Below are 6,717 nucleotides of genomic sequence, written 5' to 3'. Positions count from 1 at the left end.
ATCAGATAACTTTGCTTTAGTACATTTGCTCCACCCCACAGCGTCAAATGAATAGTGCTGAAGTACTGAACAAGGTGCAAATGTACCGACAGTGATCACAATCAGCACAAGGACTGATCCAGTCAACACAGTTCTTACATCTGAGCTGCGGCCTACTAAGTATGTGTTGAAGAACTGATGAACCCATCAAAAATTTACATTTGTGCCTTTTACCCACCAGGCGCCCTCACCGTGATTCGAACCCGGGACCCTCAGATTGAGGGTCCAACGCTTTAACCATTCGGCTATTGCGCCTGTCAACTTATTTTATCAAAATGGCAAGTTCAACTGTAGATAAGGTGGTAATTGTTATTCTTTTTTTTTTCCCTTCACAATACAGTATGGTTTCCCAACACTTTTTCAGATCCTGAAGAAAATCAGTTCTTTAAACCTGACTGAAATTTTAAGTGGATTGAAACATATGTTGATGAGGTGATCTTTTAAAGCTGTTTTAAATATTTTAATTTTGATTCTAAGTTTATGTGGAATGAAATCTGGTGTGATGGAACTGGTCTTTCTAATGTTGCTTCAACAGCCCATCTGCAATCACCAATATCAATGCCCAACATTAAACAAAATTTCTCCTCCTCCCTTCTAACTATTAATTTTCATGTTTTCTTCAACTGGTTTAAAGATCGGACGGGTATTCAGCCCTGAAATGGCCCCTGAGCAATCAGTTGGGCTATAAGCAACATCATTTAATTTGACCTGGGAACCATAGTGAAAGATGAATTTGGTGCTATAAGGTTAGGCTTCATCTCCAGAGGATTTCAAGAGATCTGGTGTCTATATGCCATTAGTTCTAGGAGATATTATGGACTTGACTTTTTTTTTCTTCTTTTTTTTTCTTTGTTGTTGTTGTTGTTGTTATTGAAAAGGGATAACTGGTTTTATTTAAGTTCATCACAATTGGATGATTGAATAGAATGAAGAACTTCTTAATATTTTGCTGATGCTGATTGTATCTGGTCCTTTTTGTTTTTTTGTTTGTTGTTGTTGTTTTTGTTTGGTGTGTGTGTGTGTGTGTGTGTGTGCGTGTGTTTTCAAATCATGAAATTCGGATTACTACATAAATTTTCAAAGCTGAAGCATGAATTCAAATGCCAATACCATATTTATGTGTTTTGAACTTGCTGAACACTTTTTTGGGGGACAAGTACTGATCGATGATGTCAAGTATATGTGTGCTGCTACTGATCCTGTTCAATTTAAATGTGGATTTATTTCAGTTTAAAATACAATGTTCTACCTTGGTCTGTAATCAGTGTATTGTCATGTTCTTGTTTTTTCAATACTTAGAAACACCTTGAAATAATTATCCATACACTGATACTGCCTATCAAACCAACATATTTTTCAATGTGTGTGTGTGTGTGTGCTCGAAAGTACACAAACATTATGTGTGTATATATGTATGCAAGTGTATATGTGCACAAGACTGCATGAAATTAAAAACAATGTATGTGTGTGGTGGGATGGGGGTGGAGGGGAGGTAAGACTGGGAGAGGATTGTATACATGTCATTGTGAATATGTACAATGCATTCTCCACCAACACCTATAAAGAATGTATAACTGCATCCATGTTAATTTTGTGTGCGTGCACCTGTGCATGTGTGAATATATCTATATCTATAATAAATAACAGGTCTGACCTGTTCATATGTGTGTGTGAGTATGTGCTCGTGATGTATGCGTGCGCGAGCGCACCAATGCGTGTGCATACTGCCTAACATGCATTGCATGTTCATCGCGCTGAAATCTGAAAAAAACGAATCCAGGACCAATGTGCTTGCATCAATGTAATATCGCGAAACCCGTAATCTGACCCAATTTTGGACTTTGAACTCTCTGTTACAAGTCCTAAAACTATGACGCAAGAACACAAATGCAAGAAAATATTTCCGGAGAATGGCTGATAGTATAGGGGGAACATGGCATACACACACATGCAAATAGTGTAGGCCTACTCACACAAATCACTCTTAATCAGTGTTTGTTGTCACTGTATCAACCAAAGCGTCTGCTTCTGAGGTTGAAGGATCAAGGGAGTTTACTCTAACATGGGTTCTAATTAACTCAAGCATTATGTCCCCTTGGGGATGGGGGTGGGGTGGGGAGGGGGAAGCACACACACACACACACACAAGCACACGATCTCGCCATGTCTTCTTTGAATGTTCCATTTGTTTTTGTCGTTGTTTCATTATGGCTTTGTTGTTGTTGTTGTTGTTGTTGTTATTGTTGTCAGTTTGGGATGAACGGTCGGAGCAGAACAGGATGTGGGTGGGTGTAAGGGAGGGAGCAAGCACACACACACATACACACAATCTCACCATGTCTTCTTTGAATTTTCCATTTGTTTTTGTCGTTTCTTTGTGGCCTTTTTTCCAGTTTGTACCGTCATCTTACATTCTGTAAAGTTTTTCGCTTTCTCCTTTTAGTTTTGCGCATGTTTCAGTTCACTAATTCTGAGCACAGTTCATGATAATATAATCATTTGATTTGGCTGCTTCGTTCAGGTATCATCAGTGTCAGTGGATAGCGGAACAGATAAGAACAGTTTCACTTTCTCAAGGAGGCGTCACTGCGTTCGGACAAATCCATACACGCTACACCACATCTGTTGAGCGGATGCCTGACCAGCAGCATAACCCAACGCGCTTAGTCAGGCCTTGAGTGCATGCTTACATATTTGTGTACCTATGAAAGTGGATTTCATTTTACGTAATTTCGCCAGAGGACAACACTCTCGTTGCCATGGGTTCTTTTTCAGTGCGCCAAGTGCGTGCTGCACACGGGACCTCGGTTTATCGTCTCATCCGAAAGACCAGACGCTCAGTTTGATTTTCCAGTCAAACTTAGGAGAAAGGGCGAGAGCGGGATTCGAACCCACACCCTCACGGACTCTCTGTATTGGCAGCTGAGCGTCTTAACCATTCTGCCACCTTCCTCATTAGAACAGCAAGTTTGCAGTCTGTTTGCAGTTTGTGAGTTCGAATCCTGGCCGGGCTGAACGTTAAAAAAGAACAAAAAGCGAGAGAAGAAAAAAAAAAGTACTATCAGTAGTTTAAATCAAGGATATGGGTTGACCTGATATGGTCAGTAGTACTTGCTGTACCTGGAGACGGGTAGTCTTAGTTAAGTGTATCATGATGTTGTGCAGGTATGTTCCATCTGATGATTCCTTGGAGTGATTTTGACAGTGCCTTCCCACGTGGACAACTGAGACGATCTAGGCTGTACCCTCAGTGGCTCTCCGGCAGAAGAGGACCTGCCAAGAAATACCAGTAGAGTCCAGGCCAGTCCTGTCCTGTCCGGTCCCAGAAACAGAATAAGAGTTCTTCTTCTTCTTCTTCTTCTTCTTCTTTCCGTTACACGACCAACATCGACTTGCCGATGACTCTGTCGTGGTTCATGCATGCTGGGTAGAGTTGTGTTGTGTCGTGTCACTCTGTCACAACAGATTCTGTGTGCAATCAGATCTATCATTCAATTGGCCATAATCCCCCCCCCCCCCCCCCCAGCTTTGCCATCTATTATCTAGTAAACGCGGACTAAAAGTTTTCAAAAACATAGTCTCTTCCCAAACCACTTCAGTAATTGATACACCCAAACACACCCAAATCCAAATCCCTCAAGACAATTTTCGCATATTTGATACCCAGTTTCTTTTTCCTTTGAGGTCTGTATCATATAACATATTATGAGATTTACGTGGTAGTCTATCATTGTTCATTTTCAGCGATTTCAGCCAATGACGAACACAGCTTAAAGCACCGAGCTTCGTATCGATCGAGGATTGACGCCCAGCTACTTCGACAATGAATAACATCTGTCGTTTGCTGTCCACACTCACTTTTCTTTGGAGGTGATACATAACCAGCATGAGCACTAATAATGAGAGGTTTTTTTTTAAGCAACCACCAAACCCCATGGCTAAAACAAGATTCTTTTTTATTTTATTTTTTTTTTTTACACTTAGTTGTGGAAAACGAAGACATCTGGGCCTGGATTTATTAGTCACTCTATATCACACCGTATCATGCATAATCCAATCTAATGGTGCGGTGATCGTATATATATATATATGTGTGTGTGTGTGTGTGTGTGTGTGTGTGTGTGTGTGTGTGTGTGTGTGTGTGTGTGTGTGTGTGCGTTTTATTTGTTTGTTTGTTTATTTGTTTGTTTGTTTTTGTTTTTTTGCTGTCGTTATTTTTTCCTGTAAACACAACGGTGGGGGTTTTGGGGGGTGGGGGGGGGGGGGGAACGGAAGAGAGGGGGAGGGGTCAGTGCACTGGCGAGGGCCGAACAGCCGCTGAGTGCACACATGGGCAAGGGTGGCGTCAATGCCACGTGCACACTTCACCTTCAGCTTCATTTTCATCCATTTGACGGCCACAATTATCAAGTTGATTACTCTGCCGCTGTAAAGGGGGTTGCGTCGAGTTGCGAGAAAAGAAAAAGACGTTAGAAGGATAGAAAGAAAATGGCCTAGACAGTGGAAATTAAAAGCTACTCTTGGTGGGTTTTACCGGCAGGCTACTGCACCTGTACTTTTCGCCCTTCTGAGCTAGCCGGTCTCAGGCTGCCTATGGCAATTCCAGGCCCCTTGTTAAGGAATAATATTACTTTTATTCGGTTGGTGTTTTTTTGTTGTTTTTGTTGTTGTTTTTTTTGTTTTTGTTTTTCTCCTTCTCTTTTCCTTTATCTTTCTCCTCCATCTATTCCTTCCTTCTGTTCTCCGCGTTGCATTTTTTCCTGTCTCTTTTCTTATGTGAGGGCATGGTGAAAAGATGCCTGTAGCTTATCCTTTATCCCCAATAAAACATTCGAGTTCGAGTTTCCTCTCCAGTCCGTCTCCCGCCGAGCAACCTGTCGAGCGTGCATACTTTCTTTCACGCACGCACACACACACACACACACACACACACACACACACACACGCACGCACGCACGCGCGCGCGCGCGTGTTGATTGACACGCATCCGTCACTGACACGCATTATCAGCCATGTAAATAAACTCAGCGGTGAAACAGGAGTCTGATCCTGTCAGATATAATGGTAACTATAGTTCATGCAAAATTGATCGTATTGTTTTCTTTAAAACAAAAGCTGGGCATTGCAGTAACAGAAGGTTCACCAGTCAACTGTACAAACTACGACTGGATGCTATGAAAACAGAATTTGCTTTTAAATCGACTTGCATTTGTGGTAATGAAATTATCCACATGCATATCATATACATACATCATATCTATCTATCTATCTATATATATCCATATACATATATCTATATATAAATTATCTGTCATGTGGAGTGATGGCTTAGAGGTGACGCGTCCGCCTAGGATGCGAAAGAATCTGAGCTCTAATCATGGCTCAGTTGCTGGTATTTTCTCCCCCTCCACTAGACCTTGAGTGGTGGTCTGGACGCTAATCACTGACATTCGGATGAGACGATAAACCGAGGCCCCGTGTGCAGCAGTGCACTTAGCGCACGTAAAAGAACCCGGCACGACAACAAAAGTGTTGTCCCTGGCAAAAATCTGTTGAAAGAAACCACTTCGATAGGAAAAACAAATAAAACTGCACGCAGGAAAAAATACACACAAACTGAAAAGGGTGGCGCTGTAGTGTAGCGACGCGCTCAGTCTGCCTTGGGAGAGCAGCCCGAATTTCACACAGAGGAATCTGTTTGTAACAGGAAAAGATATTAATAAAATACAAGACATTCTATCTATCTGTATATCACGTGAGTGTGAACAGTTGAAAACTTTAATATTACCAATTTCAGTTATAAAATCTGCAGTTCTATATGTTTCCATTGGAAATATTTTATGACAGTCAGCATGTGTTTGAAATAGTTCAGAGTTTGGTTAGGAGCTCCATTTCTTGTAATTCTGTTGTTTGATAGTTAGTTTGTTTCATTTTGGTTCTACTCTTTTTTTTTAAGCTAACTGAGGAGAGAGGAACAGGGAAAGTAGTAATGACCTGAGGCATGGCCGGGTGCTATACGGACAGAAGGGGTCAGATTTTCGTCTAAAATCACAATTATGGATAGGCGTGAAACGAAACTTGAGAAAGAACTCATTTGTCGAATATTACTTAAAGTGGAAGACGTAAAATTTAATATTGATATAACTAACTCACATACAGACGCACAGACACAAAGACACAGACAGACAGGCATGCAGACACTGAGACGGTCAGACACACAACACAACACAACACAACACACACACACACACACACACACACACACACACACACACACACCAGCAACCCAACAACCCAACACACCTGAAGAACACTCGCACGCACGCACGCACGCACGTATCCCCCCTCACTCCCCTCACACACACACACACACACACACACACGCACGCACACACACACACACGCCACACACACACACACACACACACACACACACACACACACTCTGAAGTGCGCACTGGCACGCACACACGTTCGTTCGGTTCGTCAAAAATCACTTCATTATGTGGATAGACGTTAAACTGAAGAACACTCGCGCGAACGCACGCACGCATCCCCCCCCCCCCTCACACACACACACACACACACACACACACACACACTTTGAAACATTCTCAATCTGAACAAGTCCTGTGTACGTTGATGAAAAACAAGGTTTTGTCTTGACATAAAAAAACA

General features: G+C 42.0%; 1 protein-coding gene across 1 annotated transcript in view; it reads right to left on the bottom strand.

Annotated features, from left to right (window-relative positions):
- LOC143288609 (acyl-CoA dehydrogenase family member 10-like) overlaps positions 1–2,093 on the bottom strand; it is a 42,334-nt gene extending 40,241 nt beyond the window's left edge. The window contains exon 1 of the mRNA XM_076597264.1: positions 2,013–2,093. The gene's annotated coding sequence lies outside the window, so the exon portion shown is untranslated. The remainder of the gene's footprint in view (positions 1–2,012) is intronic.
- Positions 2,094–6,717: the final 4,624 nt, after the last annotated feature.

Source organism: Babylonia areolata, chromosome 12 (assembly GCF_041734735.1).
Source record: "Babylonia areolata isolate BAREFJ2019XMU chromosome 12, ASM4173473v1, whole genome shotgun sequence".
Lineage (NCBI taxonomy): Eukaryota > Metazoa > Mollusca > Gastropoda > Neogastropoda > Buccinidae > Babylonia > Babylonia areolata.
Note: the sequence above shows the minus strand (reverse complement) of the source record. Positions and strands in the feature narration are given on the sequence as shown.